We start from the raw sequence: 20,343 nt of genomic DNA, 5'->3' as shown, positions 1-20,343 counted from the left end.
ATTATCTTCAAATTCGTCATTTGTTCCGAAACCGATATACAAACCACGCTATTTACATTGGGTGACTTACCCCTTAGGTAGGGTGGAAAGTCCCCAGCCATACTGGCTTTGCCTTTACCCGGGGACTCAGAATCCGAGTGAGTCACACTCGAGAAAAGGAGTCCCTGCACCTCACAAGTTCCTTGCTCCGCGAGGAACTGTGTGGCCTACATAAGCTTGTGTGTGAAGGAAGAAGTGTGACCCGTCCTAGGCAGTTGACCTGGAGTTCCAGAAGAAACTCTGGGTTAGGACGTTCCCAATACCACCTCGTCAGGGTATGGGGGACGCGACAGTATTGACTCAATACTCGGAACACAAGGAAGCATGGTTTACCTGCAGAAGTTCGAGGTCAGCTATGCAGAGACCAGGATGCTGCTTCCCCGTAGAGGGGATGATGAAGAAAGAAGTAAGGGCCAGACATACTTCTTTCGTTCATGCAGACTAAAACCTGATAACAATGCCCTCAACCTTCTGCTACCTGTCCAAAAAGGAGCCTGAGGTTAGACCAGCTGTTGTGTAGCCACCACAGAGCGATAGAAAACGTATCGAAACTCCTGTGGGTCACGCCCTGCAGGAAGCGGGCTGCGGAGGTCATTAGACGCTTCCAGACTCCAGCTTGTAGCACCTGCATCACAGAGTAGTATTACTCGAAGGCGAGGGACGTTGCGATGTATCCGACATCGTGCTGTAGGGCGACGTGACGGGGAGGGTCTGGAGACAGGTCGAGATGAATGTCCTTGAGTCCGAGCTGATGAGGTATACTGGTGACTCTCCCCCGTGTCCTCCTTGTGCTCCCAAATCGGCTGCAACTGAGGACAAACTGCAGCTGTTCCCAAAGCTAACCTCTCGATTCCTTTACTGGCAAGAAGGAGAAGGTTTTGGGACATCAGATACAGAATGGTGACTCGAAATCTTGAAGGAATTGGACCGAAGGGCCGGGACCCCAAGATTCTGAGCCTAGCTAACAACTCAGGAGCGAACCAAAATGTTGCCTTCCCCTATTCCTTAGAATGGGCGGAGTCGTACGAGACCAAGAAGATTGCTTACACACTGGCCGCGGCCAGAGTGAGCAGGAGACCCAAGACGGAATACGATCAGAGGCCTGACGTAAAGGGTCTTGAGAAGATCTCTTAAGGGACTAGAAAGTCCGAGCCATGCTCCAAGTTGGAGGTCTCACTCCGACTAGGGCAGGGACGTTCGCAGCTTCGCATGAGCGAGGAAAGGTCCAGCGGGAAGGAAAAGTTATTCCTTTTAAGCCTGAAGGTCAGGGAAAGGCTGAGCGACAGGCTTCATTGCCGAGAGCGGAAAGGATTTTCCTTCCGCCGAAAGGCAATAAGACCGTTATTGCTGGAGAAGAGGCCTCAAGGGAAGAGGTATATCTCCCCCAACACCAACCACCGAAGACTCTTCACTTCGCCTGGAAGACCCCTGCGGATGACTATCGCAGATGACGCGACCTCCGTCCCGCGACTGTAGCGGGTTGTCTCTTCTTGAGGAGGAGGCGTAGTGTCTCCAGGCATGAAGCCGAAGCGACGCCCAAGATCGTGAAAGATGTTGCAGCGTGGTTGTTTGAGTAGCCTGTGCCGTGGGAGAAGCTCTCCCGGGAGTTCCTTCAGGGGAAGCAGAGGGTCCGGAAACCGTTCTGCGCATAGTCCCAGTGGAGCTCTCAGGGCCATTGAAAGGTTGACAGACAACCTGGTCTTGTTGAGACCCATTCTCAACAGACAACAAAGGAAGGAAGACGCAGGCGTCGATGTTGTCCCACCATCACCGGAATCCATCTTGCCAGAGTCTCGGGGTCTGAGACTGGGGGGAAGAACAGCGGAAGCTTGAGGTTCCAAGCTGTCGTGATCAGGTCCCCCAGACCAGGACTTGCTGGATACTCAAGGCCAAAGACCCCCAGGTACACTCTCTCTACGAGGCTCTGCTCGAATAGTCGGAGAGAACGTTCCTCTGCCTGGAATGAGAGAGCCGATTGTGGTATTGAGAGTATCTCAAATCATCTCGGAATCTCTACTGCAAGATGCGAAGGTGTGAAAATGCGTCCCCTGCTGGTTAGAACACGCCAGAACCATGAAGTCGACGCGCACGGAGCGACTCGGCAGGAGCTGTAGGATCTGTAGAGGGGACAGATTACGGCCCCTAAGCCTGCCTGAATGATGGAGAGGTATCCTTCAGGTCCTGACCATAGGCCTGGACCGGAACATGGCCCCCCCCCTTTTCTTTGACAAGTCCGAGAACAGCATAAAAAATGTGGGGAAAGGACGAGAATATCCACTCCCATCAAGAGGTTCCATAGGTCAACACCCACTGCAGGTCTAAACGTTCTGCTGGTCCCATAAGGGCCAGAAAGTCCGGTTAATCGTTGCTTTGAAACCACCGGAACTTGGACCGCCCCACATGGAACTTATCCTGAGGCGACCGTTCGGAACTATGGACGGGTCAATGAGGAAAGGAGAACTAGGAAACGTTCTAAGGTAGGGCTGAAAGCTCTGCTTGACTGAAAACAGGTACTGCAACTCTCCTCAGCCTTGCCACAGTCAACTGAAGGGAAGGCTCGGAGGAGGTGGCAACAGGATCTGGCGTCCCCAGGTGGTCACCCATCCAAGTACCGACCAGAACCGACGTTGCTTAACCTTGCTGGACGGACGAGAAGCGGTGTTTCCAACGTGGTAAGGCCGTTGACTCAATATCATGGCTAGATACTCCAGATTTTGAGGCAGAAGAAGAGAAGGCTCCTAGCAAAATACCATGAACCCCCACTCATGGTAAGCATCCGGAAGCTTGTCCCTGCGCTGAAGAAGGTCGAACCCGACCTACAGGAGTTGACCAGACCTCCAAAAGGCAAAGGAGGCTGAAGCCTGCACCTGAGCGGCCATGAGGAAAGCAGGGGAAGTTCTCTGGGGAAAAAAAACCTGGGATGCCACGGCGGGATCGCCACACTGCATCTTAAGCAGGAAAACCTGCAGTCTAGGCTGAATTCCACGAGCTTCCTGGAAGATGGATGGAATGGGAACTGGAAATACCCGTCCTTCCGATCCAGGGCTTAAGGAGTCCTGTCGCCTCGTTACCAGTCTGATCGATTCTGCTGTTCCACGCTGGACGAAATTTGTTCGACAAACTTGATCAGGGCTGAGAGGTCGACTACGGAACTCCCGTCTCAGATACTTTCTTACAAGAAAGGATCGACTGAAGAAGCCGGGGGTGAAGCCGTCGATGATCCTATGGAGGACCTTCTCCTAAGGCATGGATCAATCTGCCCAAACGGGCAAACTCTTGCCGACCCTATGGCATAGAGGTTCAGAGACACTGAATTCGCTGACAGAGACGGCAGGCGCGATATCCTTAGCTGATCACAGAGATCGTGCAGGAACGGGCATCGGGAAGCTGTCATCCGGATTAGTAACCTTAGGCATCCTCCCAGCGTGAAACCTGCAAGGGGGAAGTGCCAATCCTAGAGTTCGTGAACTCTACCCCCCCCCCCCCCCCCCCGGGAGAGCCTCCCGTGCCATCTGTTCCTGACAGGAGGGAACTGCAATTGGACACCTTGTCTCAGTTGTCGTAGCCGGTCCGATAACTTAGGCCGACGTGGCTGAAAGAAAGAGGCGCTAGAGCCCTGCAGGGTCTGGAAGAAAGCGCCTTGGAGGAGTGATAACGGAAGTCAACTTCCTCCGCATAGCCGCTGTCTATGTCTCTGTCGTTGGGCACAAACAAACTCTTCTCAAGGATGGAAGGGTATCTGAGGTTGTCGACATCCACGGATGAGACACCAAGAAGCCCTCGGTCATTGCGTCCAGATGGTCCAACATCGAGCTTGCCCGCAAGTTCGATACTTGACGACGAAACGCCAAGGTGCTTGAGCCCGAGAGGAGGAAAGTACCCATGACCTTCCTGTAGCTTCCTTGAACCAAACCTCGGGTCGTAACCGAGGAGGGAAAGTACCTGGTAAGCCCCTTTCACGAGATGGAGAAGAGGAAGGGGTAAACAGTCACCCCTTGGCCGATGGAGAAATCTCGAACGGAAAGCCCCCCGCCAAAAATCCTTCCAGGGAATGACGGGGAAGGGCTAACCCAGGTTCTGGAAAGAAGAATGTTGCTCAGACCTCCCTGAAGATTCTTCCTATTCTTGCAGGTGCCCTGCTCTGCGTTTACGGGGTGAGGCCGTGTTCTGGAAATAGGCTCCAGAAAAACTCGCCAGGGCTGGCCATGCTGCCAAAACCCCAATGGGAATCGTGGTCGCAATCGCCCTGGAGCTCGCGCGATGGTAAATCAATGATTTGCGCATGGGCTGACGTGGAAGCGCCCATGCGCGGTCACGCAGGAACGCAAACGAAGGTGAGCGAAGGAGCTCAGAAAGAGGGCGAGCGTGGAAGGAAGGGCGAGAGCTGGTGGTTGGCGAGCGATAACCCATAGGCGAGCGATAACCCATAGGCGAGCAATGGATACTGCAAGAATTAAGCCGACGTTCGTGCGAAGAAACACCGTAGGCTCGCGCGACGGAACACCGTCGGTCCGCGCGACGGGACACCGTCCGTCCGCGCGACGGGACACCGTCCGTCCGCGCGACGGGACACCGTCCGTCCGCGCGACGGGACACCGTCCATCCGCGCGACAGTGCGCGACGGGACACCGTCGGTTCGCGCGACGGGACACCGTCGGTTCGCGCGACGGAACACCGTCGGTTCGCGCGACGGAACACCGTCGGTTCGCGCGACGGAACACCGTCGGTTCGCGCGACGGAACACCGTCGGTTCGCGCGACGGAACACCGTCGGTTCGCGCGACGGAACACCGTCGGTTCGCGCGACGGAACACCGTCGGTTCGCGCGACGGAACACCGTCGGTTCGCGCGACGGAACACCGTCGGTTCGCGCGACGGAACACCGTCGGTTCGCGCGACGGAACACCGTCGGTTCGCGCGACGGAACACCGTCGGTTCGCGCGACGGAACACCGTCGGTTCGCGCGACGGAACACCGTCGGTTCGCGCGACGGAACACCGTCGGTTCGCGCGACGGAACACCGTCGGTTCGCGCGACGGAACACCGTCGGTTCGCGCGACGGAACACCGTCGGTTCGCGCGACGGAACACCGTCGGTTCGCGCGACGGAACACCGTCGGTTCGCGCGACGGAACACCGTCAGTCCGCGCGATGGAATACCGTTGGTTCGCGCGCGGGTGAACATTGGAGAGCATGTGTGCGGTCGCGCATGAGCGTAGGTGTGCAGGCACGTGGGCGTGCGGTCGCGCGGGTGACCACAGGCGGTCGGGAGACCGATGACGCATAGGCGGGCGATGGCGCGTTGACAAGCAATGGCGCATTTTGGCGAGCGATAGCCCGCAGGAGAGTGAAGGAGCGTTGGCAAGCGATGGCGCGTCGGCAAGCGACGGCGCGTTGGCGAGCGGTGGTGCGTTAAAAAAACGCTAGCGAGCAGGTGAAGAATCGCGCGGGCGCGTAGGCGATTGCCAACGCGAGTGAGACTAGCGATGGTTAGCGCGCATCGCGCTAACAGAAGGCGCGCAGGTGCATCAGGAAGGTGAGCGCTGAAGCAAGCTGTTAATCAGGCAATCCTAGACGGTCAGAAACCCGTTGGCGCCCATTGGTGCGCGGCAACGAAGGGCGCGCAGATGTGCGCTGGCAAATGAAGAAAGCTGGCGCACAGAAAGACAATAAAAGATGAGCGCTGGCGAGCAGGAGGAAGATCTACGGCAAGACTCAGCTACCGGAGATCGTGGTCCACAGCAGGCGAGCGCTAGATCGCTACTGATGGTGGTCAGGGGAACTGACACGCGTGGCAGACCGATGGCGATCGTTGACGCGTAGGAGATCGCTGACGAGCAGGTGAACGTTGACGCGTCTAAGGTCACTGGCGAGCTGGTGATTGCTGACGAGCAGAAGGCAACACGTGGAAGCCTGCGCGTAGAAGAAGAGTCCTTGACCCAGACCTGAATCGAAGTTCTAGATCGCGAGGGCGAACGTGGGCGCACAGGGCGCGTAACAGGAACCAACAGGAACAGCAGAGATGATCATCATGAGAGCGCTGACGAACAGGAGAGCGCTGACGAACAGGAGAGCGCTGGCGAACAGGAGAGCGTTAGCGATCAGGAAAGCGCTGATGAGCAGGAAAGCGCTGATGAGCAGGAAAGCGCTGATGAGCAGGAGAGCGCCTGTGCGCTAACACTGAGCAGGAGCAGGAGAGCAGAAGGGCGCGCAGGGGAACCCTGACACGCAAGGGAAGAATCCCCGTGGGAGGCAACCCTTTGCCCCGAAGGGATCGTTGTCCGTCGGGAGACTGATGTCCGTCGGAAGACTGTTGTCGGTCCGCCGGGAGACCGTTGTCCGTCAGGAAGACCGTTGTCCGTCGGGAAGACCGTTGCCCGTCGGAAGACGAGGTCAGACTGCTGTCCATCTGCACCAGGAGCGGAAGATCAAGAAGAAGGAGTTGTAGGTTACATACGGAGATTCAAAAAGGCGCCTCTTAGCACCCTTATAGGGAGATGAGAGGCCCTTACGACGAGGCGGACGGTGAGCCTTACGGCGAAGGAGGCCAACAGCAACAGCAGCAGAAGAATCCTCCGAAGAGGAGTCTCTATGAGTGTACTCTCTCCCGAACGAAAGAGAAACACTTCGTAGAAGAGACTGGTCAGCCAGTGACCTAAAAGGAGCAATCCTCCAAAGAGGGGCTCCTGCAGTTGCCCAGCCCCTTGAGCGAAACTGCAGGTGCGACCGCTCAGCTCCAAGAGCATAGTCGCACGAAAAAAAGGCAAGAGAAGAACCCCCCAAAAGGGGAAAAACTCAAGCCTGGACAGGAAAAACTTCCCTCGGAAGGAAAGTTACCCACCCAAGGAGGCAAGCCTCCTGAGAGTTCTAAAATGAACTGGAGAGCTGTCAATCGTCACGGGAGTACTTCCAGTAGAAGGAGACACGCCCCTGACGAAAATCCAAAGGGGAGGCAGCAACAGCCGAATCCCCAGGCCTCAACAAGACAGCTCACACCGTTGCCATATCACAGAAACGAACTAGATCGGTAACTGTAAAAAAAAAAATAAAACAAAAATCATTAGTACACATTCATTCCCCCAGGAAGGCTCCGAAGAGGAATCCCGAGGGAAAGGAAACAAGAATTACACAACAGGCACGTGCCCTCACAACCACTTACACTTACGGAAGGAGAGCTGTAACCAAAACAGAATTATAACAATTATAATTATGAAAATTATATTTTCATAATAAAATAAATTTTTGAATATACTTTCCCGCTGGTTATATAAAAGAGCTGAAGTCCCCTGACGCCAGGGCAGAAAATTCAAATCTCGCGCTATCGAAGATACGGCAGGTGTACCAACCGCACCCTAGCGGTGGAACAAGTGGAACCACACACCATCTCCAGTTCTTCCATGCCTCATAGCCATACCATAGGTAGTCTCTAGAGGGGAGGAGGGTGGGTGTTAAATTTATATAACCAGCGGGTAAGTATATTCAAAAATTTATTTTATTATGAAAATATCATTTTTAAATATAAAACTTACCCGCTGGTTATATAAAAGAGCTGATTGACACCCCTTGGTGGCGGGTCAGAGACAGCTACATACAGAAAATTCACTTAAGGGTTACATACAATAAACTTAAGCGGTTCTCACCTGATAAGGAAGCTGACAGCAATGATACTCTGCCTCATTTCGTCCGCTATCCTTAAGAGATCCAGTAATCCACTCGGGCTGAAAATCTCTAGGAGCTGTCAAACGGTACAACCACCTATAACATGACAGAACCTCAACCAATACCCTTGTTCCGGGTGCACTCAAGGAACAAATTGACCACCTAACCAAATCAAAGATTGCGGAAGACTGACGACCAATCTCCACAAACAACCATAACAAACGAGTTCCAAGAGATAGAAAAGGGGTGATAGAAAAGGGGTATTAGGAAAAAGGGAACGTAGTGGTAGATCATTCACCTACTATCGCATTTGCCGCTATAAAAGGACCCAACGTAAAAAAGTCCTCATAGCGAGTCTGAACATTTCTCAAATAATGGGATGCAAAAACAGACTTACTTCTCCAAAATGTTGTATCCATCAGACTTTGCAGAGAACGGTTCTGTTTAAAGGCCACTGAAGTCGCTACCGCTCTGACTTCATGTGTCTTGACTTTGAGAAGCCTCTGATCCGACTCATCACACTGAGCATGAGCTTCTCGAATCAACAATCTAACGAAAAAAGACAAGGCATTCTTAGACATGGGCATCGAAGGTTTCCGGACTGCACACCACAGAGCGTCTGAGTTACCCCTCAGATTCTTAGTCCTGTCCACATAAAGCCGTAGCGCTCTAACTGGACAGAGTACCCTTTCCAATTCACCGCCAGCCAAATCAGAAAGGTTAGAAATCTCGAAGGATTTGGGCCATGGCCGAGAAGGGTTTTCATTCTTGGCCAGAAACCCCAGTTGCAAAGAACAAATGGCTTTCCCATTCCGAAAACCAATGTTCCTGCTTAAAGCGTGTACCTCACTAACTCTTTTCGCAGTGGCAAGGGTAACCAGAAAAAGGGTTTTCAAGGTTAAGTCCTTAAATGAAGCCGAGTGTAAAGGCTCAAATCTGTCACTCATGAGAAATTTAAGGACAACATCCAAATTCCAGGCAAGGGGAGCTGTTTGAATCTTCTTGGTCGTATCAAAAGACCTAAGTAAATCTTGTAGATCTTTATTATTAGAAAGGTCTAGGTTCCTGTGTCGACAAACCGTCGCCAACATACTCCTGTAACCTTTAATAGTAGATGACGAGAAGTTATGCTTAACTTTAAGGTCCAAGAAAAAATCTGCTATTTGGGAAAGCGAGGTACTGGAAGAGGAAATCGCGTTAGTCCTACACCACTCCCTGAACAACTCCCACTTGGACTGATACACCTTGATAGTTGAAGACCTCCTTGTCCTCGCAATTGCCTTGGCTGCCTTCTTCGAAAATCCTCTAGCTCTAGTGAGTTTTTCGATAGTCTGAAGGCAGTCAGACGTAGAGCTCGGAGGTTTAGATGATTTCGGGCCAAGTGAGGTTGTCTGAGAAGATCGGGTCTCATGGGAAGGCTTCTCGGGAAATCCACTATCCATTCCAGTACCTCTGGAAACCAGCTCCTTGACGGCCAGAATGGAGCTATCAGTGTCATTCCGGTCTCCTCGTGGGAAATGAACTTCTGAATCACTTTGTAAAGGATCTTGAACGGAGGGAAAGCATAAACCTCCATGTGTGAGTTCATCAGAAAGGCGTCTATGTGCAAAGCTTCGGGATCTGGAACCGGAGAGCAGTAACACTCTAGCCGTTTGGTCTTTGCGGTGGCAAAGAGATCCACGAGAGGTCGACCCCATAACCGCCACAGACTCTTGCAGATGTCCGGGTGCAGAATCCATTCTGTGGAGAGAACCTGACCTTTCCTGCTGAGTCTGTCTGCGCTCACATTGTTGACCCCCTGGATGAACCGCGTCAAAAGAGTCACCTTCCTTTCCTCCGCCCAAACGCGAAGCAGTCTTGCAATCTCGTACAGAGGCCAAGAGTGGGTCCCGCCTTGCTTCACAATATAGGCCAGAGCTGTCGTGCTGTCCGCATTGACTTGGACCACTTTGCCCCTGATCTGCTTTTCGAAGCCGATGAGAGCCAGATGAATAGCTAAAAGCTCCTTTTGATTGATGTGGAGAGAAGTTTGCTCCACCGTCCAAGTCCCCGAAAGCTCCTGCTTCTCTAGAGTGGCTCCCCACCCCGAATTGGAGGCGTCGGAACACAACACGAGGTCTGGGCTCCTCTGAAGTAAAGACAAGCCTTCTTTCAGTCTGGGCTCGTTGTCCCACCATTGAAGATGAGACTTGATGGAAACCGAGATGGGAATGCAATCCCTGTCGAGGCTGTCCCCTTTCTTCCAATGGCGATTGAGATGAAACTGAAGAGGACGCAAGTGCAACCTCCCCAGGGTCACAAACTTCTCTAACGACGAGAGAGTCCCCAGAAGGCTCATCCAATCTCTGACGGAGCAAAGATCTCTCTTCAGGAACGTTTGGACTTTTAGAAGGGCTGCCTGGATTCTCACCGACGACGGAAAAGCCCGAAAACTCCGACTGTGAATCTCCATCCCCAAATAAAGAATCTCCTGGGATGGAGTCAGTTGCGATTTTTCCGAGCTCACCAGGAGGCCCAGTTCCCTGGAGAGATCCAAAGTCATCTTGAGGTCCTTCAAACAACAATCAGCTGAGGAGGCTCTTATCAGCCAATCATCCAGATACAGAGAGGCCCTGATTCCCCTCGAATGCAGCATGCTTGCCACATTCAGCATGATCTTGGTAAACAATAGAGGAGCCGTGCAGAGTCCGAAACAAAGAGCCCTGAACTGGAAGACCTTGTTTCCGTCCATGAACCTCAGATAACGTCTGCAGCTGGGATGAATCGGAAGGTGGAAATAGGCATCCTGAAGATCTAAAGAGACCATCCAATCGTCCTTCCTCACAGCCGCCAGAACTGTTTTCTGAGTCTCCATAGTGAACGTCGAATTTTGGACGTAACCATTTAGCACACTTACGTCCAGAACCGGTCTCCACCCCCCGGAACTCTTGGGTACTAGAAAAAGGCGGTTGTAAAACCCCGGAGACGTAACATCCTGCACTTCCTCTATTGCTTGCTTCTCTAATAAAAGAGATGTCTGAAGAAGCATGGCTTGCTTCTTGGGTCCCTCTCTGTATTTGGGCGAAAGATCCACTGGATCTGTGACTAAAGGAGGATAGGCCAGGAAGGAGATCTTGTAGCCCTCCTTTAACACTTGGATGGACCAGGGGTCCACTCCATTCCTCTCCCAAGCCTCCCAGAAGTGAGTCAACCTGGCACCCACTGCTGTCTGAAGGATAGGGCAGTCAGACTTTACCTCGGCCGGACTTGCCCCCTCTGCCTCTAGGCTTCCTTCCTTCTGGTTTAAAAGAGCCTCTTCCAGAGGACTTCCCACGAAAGGACTGAGGTCAAAACCCAGAAGAGGATTCCTTAGGTTTACGAGAGGAGAATGACGGCGGCAAAACTTTCCTAGTCGTATTAGTAACCAAGTCATGTGTGGCCTTCTGCGTGAGGGCAGTAGCCACCTCGCCTACCAATTCCTGCGGAAATAAGGTATTAGCCAAAGGTGCGAAAAGAAGGCCCGTTTTCTGGTAGGGAGACACTCCTGCAGAGAGAAAAGAGCACATCGTGGCCTTTTTCTTGAGAATTCCAGCTGTAAACAAGGCAGCAAGCTCGTTGGAGCCATCCCTCACACCTTTGTCCAAGCAGGACATTAAATGAACCAGACCACTAGTGTCCGTTTCCATCATATCGGAGACCCTCTTACTCAAAGCCCCCAGAGCCCAGTCTAAGAAATTAAAAACTTTGAAGGCCCTGAACAGACCTTTAAGCAAATGGTCGAACTCTGGAATGGACCACCAAATCTTCGTTTTCCTTAAGGCAAGACGACGAGAAGCATCTACCAAACTTGAAAAATCCCCTTGGTCAGACGAAGGAAAACTCAAGCCCAACACTTCACCAGTCTCGTACCACACACTAGATTTAGAGGCTAACCTAGCGGGAGGAAAGGCAAATGCCGTCTTGCCAAAAGATTTCTTGGAGTCCAACCATGAACCCATTAATTTCAAGGCCCGTTTAGAGGATCGAGAAAGAACCATCTTGGTATAAACTGGAACCCTGGTAGCTTTACCTAAGATGAATTCAGTAGGCGGAGAACGAGGGGCCACAGGGGTAAACTGTTCCGGGAAAATTCCAGTCAGAATCAGCATAAACTTGCGAAGATCCACAGCATGCTGATAATGCTTCTCCTCCTCATTCTCAGAGACTTCCTCAATAGGATCATCCTCATCCGACTTTTCCTCAAGCTCGTCTTCTGGCAGTGCAGCAACTGCTGCAGCCTGAACCGAAGGAACAAAGTCTGGATGGGACTGCCTGTCAAAGCCAACATCTGCGTCTACCTGATGGGGAGAAGTAGAAGTAGATTGATGCGAAACACGGACGGGTAGACGATCTTCTTCAACCAACAACTGCCTAAACCGCTTCGAATCCGACTTCTGTTGAACAGAAGAACGCTTGAAATCAGAAGGTAACTGTCGAAGATCGCCGAGAGGCCGCGTAAAGTCCGAAGACTGCCGACGCGAAAGATCAAAGATGTCAAGATGTCGACGCTGCGAATCGATGTTTTGACGCGATGCGTCCAAAAGTTGTTGACGCGGGCGATCCACTACTTCAAATCGTTGACGCGTCTCGTCCACTTGTCGACGCCGATGTTCTTCCCCGCGACCAGAAAGCGAAAACTGGTCAACCAAAACTCTCTGACGTGACTCATCAAAATCAACCTGGCGTTGGACACTATGAATGGGAGACCGCCTAAGCGATAACTCGTCAAGACCAGAGACCATCGAACGCCTGTGCGATAACTGGTCTGACATCTGACGCCCAGACATAACGCCAACACCTGGTTGATAAGAATCCATCAACGACGAGAGTTGTTCCTTCATAGACACAAGTGCAGACCATTTAGGATCAACAGAACTCCTTAAAGGAATATTCGCACCAACGCCACCACGCATTTCGGGAGAAGAAAGACAATCCGAAGGAAGAGGGGGTGCATGGATAGTAACAAGGTCTGAATCGGAAGGAATCATATCCACACAAACACGGTGATCTGTACGTTTAGCCGGAGTGCAAGCGATGGGAGAACGGAAACGTTCCGGTGAACCCCACGAACTACATCCTGGCCGTAGAGGCAATTCCTGACGCTGTGAAACATCATGCGTCCGTTTAAGCGGTCTTGACGCGCGACGCCAGATCTCACTCGCCGACCCTTCATCGGAAGACGGGGATAACGCATGAACCTCACCTTTCCTACGATGAGGGTGAACGACCTGAGCTACGGCAACAGGAACGTTCGAGGGGACGTCTGCACGATTGATGACGCTTCTCGTTCCATTAAGCCGTTCGACATTACTTCTCCCATGGGTTCGAGAGCTCGAAAGAGGTCTTAGGCTAGGTGAACGACAAGATCGTGCCGACGCACCCTCCGCAACACTAAACACATTAGCAACACTTGTCACAACACCGAGAGAGCCACGACTTTTCGGTACACCAACATCAGACACTGAAACACTTTCCACAGTTCCGACAGGATCACGGTTTTTCAATACCTTTAACTCTGAAAAAATTGTATTTCTATCGGCTGCTAAGGACTCAACTTTCTCACCAAGAGTCAAAATAGCAATAAACATGTCTTTCATAGTAGGTTCCTGATCTACCACCACAGGGGAAGGAATAGGATTAGGAACAGGTACATTAGGTATAGCTCTATCCACAGATCGGGAAGAACTACGCCTAACTCTATCTCTCTCTAGTCTCCTAACATAACGATCGAAAGTAACAAAGTCATCATCAGTTAAGGAAAGACACTCATTACACCTATCATCCAATGAACAAAATTTACCCCTACATTTCACACAAATAGTTTGAGGATCAATAGATCCTTTAGGAAGTCGAGTACGACAACCTTCACTAACACACCTACGCTGAGCAGAGGAGGAGTCGGCCATTTTGAATGGTAACGTGAGAGACCGACGAGCAAAAAGTAAGGGAAATATCAATAAAGAAAATCTCAAACAAAAAGATTTCAAGACAGAAACAAGAGAAAATAATCAACGATAGCTTAAACTCAAAAAAGAACGTTGTACATCACCAAACAACTTCCCAAGAGAGTAAAACCACGAGAGCGAACTTCTATATGTCAGCCAGCTATGGCGGCAGAGAGAAGAACTGGAGATGGTGTGTGGCTCCACCTGTTCTACCGCTAGGGTGCGGTTGGTACACCTGCCGTATCTTCGATAGCGCGAGATTTGAATTTTCTGCCCTGGCGTCAGGGGACTTCAGCTCTTTTATATAACCAGCGGGTAAGTTTTATATTTAAAACTATGTAATTATGTAATTTAAAAATGAATGAACACTGAAGAAAGAACGACAACCCCGAAAGGAATCGTTCTACAAAGCTGAAAAATTAACAAATACAATTAGATTCATAAACTAATTGAGACAAAACGTACGGCGTAGCAACCCCCCCACACGGGAAGGAAGCTACAAGGGGCGTAGTAAACGTAGTAAAAGGGTGAACGACCTCAAGAGAGAGAGAGAGAGAAAGACCGAAGTCAAACTCGACCGCAACCCATAAAATTACACCGTGGTGGCCTAAACTGCCGAGGGCTCCACGGAGATATAGTACACTACACACACAACTCTGAAAAGGTAACTTACTAATTTCTATACTCAAATATATATACAAACATGAAAAACTGTTTACATATATATTGAGTAAAAGAAAAGTAAGTGATTAAGCAAAGACAAAACAAACAATGGCTGCCAAGCGAGGACAAAGACAGAGACGTCTGTCCCAGTCCGAGCCAAAAGTGAAAGTGAGCTTCATCGGTGTGTGAGGGGGGGGGAGGGGTAGCTAGCTACCACTCCCCCCCCCCCCCCCGCTAACTAGCGCGGGGGTAATACACCTTCGTTAAATTCTAATGGCTCGCCATTTCAGCTGCGCTAAAAGGTAAACCCAATGTAAATAGCGTGGTTTGTATTTCGGTTACAGAACAAATCGTCATTTTAACAGCTCTTAAAAGCATAAAGAATAACTAAACACGAATAGTACAGAAAGTATCACCAAATATCAACAAAAATTCTAAGGAAAATATCTCATATACATAAACCCATGTTTCCCTGCCTACATAACACTGGGCTGTTTAACTATTATTATATAGCAGCAACCACTTGAAAATGCTGAATTCATATGTTAAGGAACCTACCTTTTCAGTAATAAAACTACACTCAATACGGCCAAAATATGTTATCTCCAACACTTAATCTGTTGTTGCGGACATAAAGTCACCAAGAACTCAATTTTTCAGTTATCAACCCTAAATTTTCAAGGTTCTCTTAATTCTTTGCAAAATATCAAAATGTTGTGAAAAATACGATAGCAATCTCAATAGTCTTTGACAAAATTCAAAGATAGAGTTCAGAAACCATACACAAGTAACCTAACGAGACCAGATCAGTCCCTTTTCTTGACTGACGGACCGACGTTATCACCGTTGCGACACAGGCAGAATGTAGATCCGATGAACTACTCATAGGATACCAATTTGAACATTTATAAACAAATTAAAATGTAATGCAAAATGACAAATTCGGAGATAATTAGTATTTTTCCTAACCATACAAACCTTAGCTATTTACATAGGGTATTGCTTTCGGCGTAGCTGAAATGGCGAGCCATTATATTTTAAACGAGGGTTAACTACCCCCCCCCCCCCCCGCTAGTTAGCATGGGTAGGGGAGGGGTAGCTAGCTACCCCTCTCCCCTCACACATTGGTGAACTGATTCACTTCGCTTAGAGGTAGGACTTGACTTGGGGGACAGGGCTGGAGGGCAAATATGTGTAAATAGCTAAGGTTTGTATACAAACCACGCTATTTACATAGGGTGACTTACCCCTTAGGAAGGGTGGAAAGTCCCCAGCCATACTGGCTTTGGCTTTACCCGGGGACTCAGAATCCGAGTGAGCAGCACTTCGAGAAAAAGTGTCTCTGCACCTCGCAAGTTCCTTGCTCCGCAAGGAGTGTGCGGCCTACATAAGCTTGTGTGTGGAGGGAAGAAGCGTGACTTGTCCTAGGCAGTCGACCTGAAGACCTTTAGATGGAATTCTAGACTAGGACTTTCCCAATACCACCTCGTCAGGGTATGGGGGACGCGACAGTATCATTTTAATACTAGGAACACAAGGATGCATGGTTTACCTGCAGAGGTTTGAGGTCAGCTATGCAGAGAACCTAGGATGCTGCTTTCCCCAAGAGAGGGGAGGATGAAGAAAGAAGTAAGGGCCAGACATACCTCTTTCAATCATGCAGTCTGACACCGGATAACAATGCCCCCAACCTTCTGCTACCTGTCCATTAAGGAGCCTGAGGTTAGACCAGCTGTTGTGTAGCCACCACAGGCCGATAGAAAAACGTATCGAGGCTCCTGTGGGTCACGTCCTGCAGGTAGTGAGCTGTGAAGGTCGTCCGACACTTCCAGACTCCAGTTTGTAGCACCTGCGTCACAGAGTAGTTTTCTTAAAGACGTTGCGATGCCTCTGACATCGAGTGCTCTAAGGCTATATGACGGAGGAGGGTCTGGATTCAGGGCGAGATGGATGGTCCTAGAATCCAGGCTGCAAAAGTATTCCTGGTGACCCTCCTCTTCGTCCTTCCTGTGCTCCCCACCAGGGCTGCACGTAAGGACGAACTGCAGCTGTTCTTTAAGATAACACCTCCGACTCCTTGCTGGGCATAGTAGGAGAAGGCCTGGGTCATCTGTTACAGAACGGAGACTCGAAATCCTGAAGGAGTCGAACCGAAGGTTTGGGACTCCAAGATCTTCAGTCTAGAAACCGACTCAGGTACGAACCCGAACGTTACCTCTCCCTATCCTCTTGAATGGGCGAAGTCGTACGAGAGACCATGAAGTACGCTGATACGCTTGGCCGAAGCCAGAGCGAGCCGGAGCACCGTCTTCTAAGTCAGGTGCCTGTCTGATGACTAGCGTACAAGTTCAAAGGTAGAAGCCTTAAGATCCTTAAGAACCCGAGCTATGTACCATGGAAGAGGTCTCACTTCCGACTGCGTGCAGGTAAGTTCGTAGCTTCGTATGAGCGAAGAAAGATCCAGCGAGGAGGAATTGTCTAACCTTAGAGCCTGAAGGCCAGGCTTGAGGCTGAGCGATAGGCTTTACCGCCGAGAGCAAAAGGCGCAATTCCTCCCGCAGATGGACAATAACTCCGCTAACGCTGGAATAGTGGCATCGAAGGGAGAGATACCTCTCCCACGACACCAACCACAAAGGACTCTACCTCTCGCCTGGTGGACCCCTGCGGATGACTTCGCAGGTGTCAAGACATCCGCTCCGCGACCTGTCGCGGAACGCCTCTCTCAGTGAGGAGATGCTGGATGGACTCCAGGCATGGAGCCGAAGCGGAGCTACAGCTTGTGGTAGATGTAGTGGTGTGGTTGCTATAGCTCTTGTCGAGGGGATAACTCTCTTGGGAGTTCCATCAAGGGATGCAGAAGGTTCGAAAACCACTCTGCCTGAAGCCGTAGCGGAGCTATCAGAGTCACCGACAGGTTGACCGAAAGTCTGGTCTTGTTGAGCCCCCTTTCCCCCACAGGCCCAACGGTGGCAAGGCGTAGACGTTGATGTTGTCCCACCGATGTGGGAAGACATCTCGGCAGGGTGCCTTGGGGTCCGGGGCTGGGGAGAAGTACAGCGACAGCTTGAAATTCAAGGTCGTCGCGAACAGAACCAGAAGGTCCGAGATTGCTGGCTACTGGGGGTTCCAAAAACCACTCGGTACTCTCTACCTGCGAAGCCCTGTTCTGACTGTCGGAGAGCACATTCCTTGTCCGGAATGAAGCGAGCCGATAGAAGTATTGAGCGGACTTCGGCTCATCTCAGTATCTCTACTGTAGGATGGGAGACTTATGAAAAAGTACCTCCCCGCTTGATGAAAAGCAACTACCGTGGTGTTGCTCACAGAGTGACTCGCCGGGGCCTGTTGGGACTGTTGATGGCCAGAATATGGCCTTCATCCCTAGCCAATTGATGTAGAAGTACCCTTCTAGGTCTGGCCATAGGCTTGAGATCCTTTGGTTCTGAACGTGCCCCCCCCCCCCACCCTTTTTTGACGCATCCGAGGACAGCATCAAATGCGGAGGGACGAGAAGATCCACTCTTTAGCAAAAGCTTCGTAGGTCAACCACCACTGCAGGATCCCTCGTTTGGCAGGTCCCATAGGACCAGAATGTCTGGGGAATCGTGGTCTTGATTCCACCGGGACTTGAGTCGCCAAAGCAGGAGACTCATTCCGAGGCGAGTGTTAGGGACTAGAGGGGTCAAGGAGGAAGGTGACCTAGGAGGCGTAACCAGAAAAGGGCTTGAGACTCTCCTCGCCTGAGGAAAGGTTCTCCTACTCTCCTTCGCCTTGTTATCCTGTCATCTGAAGGGAAGGCTTAACGAAGATTGGAGACTAAAATTAAGCCTAGATATACCAGTTGTTGCGATGGAAACAGAGAAAACTTCTCGAGATTACCATGATCCTTAGATCTTGGCAAAGTCCCAGAGGCTTGTCTCGGCGTCGAAGAAGGGTCGATACCGAAACCGCCCGGGTAACCAGTCATCCAGAAAGCGAAGGAGGCGGATGCCGCTCCTGTGTGGACATGAGGGTTCGGGATGAACTTTCTGGTGAATGCCTGCGGAGCTGAGGAAAGATCGAAGCACCGCACCTTGAACTGGTATATCTGTTGCCTAGGCTGAATTCCAAGTACTTCCTGTAAAGATGGATGGACTGGGATCTGGAAGTACCTGTCTCTCAGATCCAGTATGCACGTGGTCTTGTGGTTTCCCTACAAGTCTGATCAAAACTGTTGTATCATACTGACCGAAGTTTGTACGACCAACTTCTTCAGGGCTAAGAGGACGATGGCGGGTCGCCAGCCTTCAGGCGCTTCTTCAAGAAAGAGTCGTTTGAAGAACCTTGGGAGGAGCCGCCAAGAACCTTGGAGAGCATCCTTCTAGAGCATGGTCTCGCCCTCTGCCCGAGGGGCTAGCCCCTTTGCCGAACCCATGGCATAGGGGCTCAGCGACACCGGATTCGCTGACAGGGGAGGAAGAGATGCTACGAAACGGGACACAAAACCCCTGGCTGATCATGGAGATCGTTCAGGAATCGGCCCGGAGTTGCTGCCACTTGAAGGCGCAAATCCAAGCCCCTTCCAAAGATGGAAGAGAGAGTCTGGGTTGCCGAAATCCACGGTAGGGACCAACGAGAGAAAGCCTCTCGGTCACTGCATCTCAATGCTTCAACATCGAGTTTGTCCCCAAGTTCGACACTTGGTGTCGGGAAACGAAAGGTGCATGTGTCCGAGAGGAGGAAAGTTCCATAACCTTCCCGGAGCTACCTTGTATAAAACCTCGGGTCGCGACCGGATGGCCAGAGACTCAAGCTCGACGATCAGCCACAAGGTGGCCTGCCTGGCACCCTTCGGGGCTTCCTCCTGGTTCAAGATTCCCGAAGATGAAAATGTCACCTGCCCGGCGGAGTTTCTCGAGGGAAAAACCCCGGAAGGTAAGTTGCACGGAATGGTGGAGAGGAAGAGCTAAATCAGGCTACCCCATGATCTCGAAATATTCCGCTGTTGACGACTGACAGAGGCAGTGTCAGCAGCCATCGTTGGAGGGAAGGGAATACTGTAGGGCGATCCTGAGGAGAGGGATGATGGGGCCTGCCTGAAGAGGGAGAAGAATGTTACCCAGACTCTTCTGAAGATTCTTCATGGTTTATACATGTCATGCTCTGCGCTTACGAACACTCGCCAGGTTGCCCGTGTTGCGAAAACCCGACGGGAATCGCGGTCGAAATCGCCCTTGGCACTCGCGCGACGGTACAATCGTTGGTTCGCGCGCGGGCGAACATGTGTGCACATGCGCGTGAGGACGCGTGGGCGCGCGGGCACGTGGGTGCGCGGGCGCGGTCGGAAGACCGAAAAACGCGTAAGTGAGCGATGGCGCGTTGGCGCGATTGGCGAGCTTTGGTTCATTGCGGGAGATGGCGCGTCGGCGAATGATGGCGCGTTGGCGAGCGATGGCGCGTTGGCGAGCGATGGCGCGTAGCGACCGATGGCGTACAGGAGAGCCAACGCGAGGCCGCGTACGGCGATCTGAAGCGTTGGCGCGTTGAAAACGCTAGCGGGCAGGCGAAGAATCGCGCGCGATCGCTAGGAGATCGCCGGCACGTAGGAGATCAATGAAGCGCAGTTGCGCGGCCAGAAGATATCAGCGAGGGGAAGCACCAGATGGTGAGCTTGCGCATAATAGCGAACGCTCGTGGGCGAGAACAGAAGACTTCTCGTGGGCGAGCGGGTGCTCAGAGATTCGGTCAAATCTAGAGCACAGAAGATCGTCGGCAAGGAGGTGAAGGAATCAAGACTTTCGCCGCTGGCGAGCAGGCGAACGAGGGTGTAAGAGAAGGAACAATCTCCTTGCCTGTGCCTAGATCCAAAGATCGTGGGCGCGAGGGCGAACGTTGGCGCGCATTGCGCACATTAGAAAAGGGATCGCAGATGTGTGCTGGTGCGCAGGTGATCGTGGGCGTACAGGAGACCGTTGGCACCCAAGGCGAGTAGCAGGAAAGGGCGTCCAGAAGTGCGCTGGCGAGCTGAAGAGGGCTGGC

At 51.5% G+C, this 20,343-nt stretch overlaps 1 pseudogene; it reads right to left on the bottom strand.

The window, feature by feature from the left end:
• Positions 1 to 2,606: 2,606 nt before the first annotated feature.
• On the bottom strand, positions 2,607 to 2,725 carry LOC137651384 (5S ribosomal RNA; annotated as a pseudogene).
• Between the last annotated feature and the right edge of the window lie 17,618 nt (positions 2,726 to 20,343).

This window comes from Palaemon carinicauda, chromosome 12 (assembly GCF_036898095.1).
Source record: "Palaemon carinicauda isolate YSFRI2023 chromosome 12, ASM3689809v2, whole genome shotgun sequence".
In the NCBI taxonomy this organism is placed as follows: Eukaryota; Metazoa; Arthropoda; class Malacostraca; order Decapoda; family Palaemonidae; genus Palaemon; species Palaemon carinicauda.
This window is presented reverse-complemented; position numbering and strand designations above follow the sequence as displayed.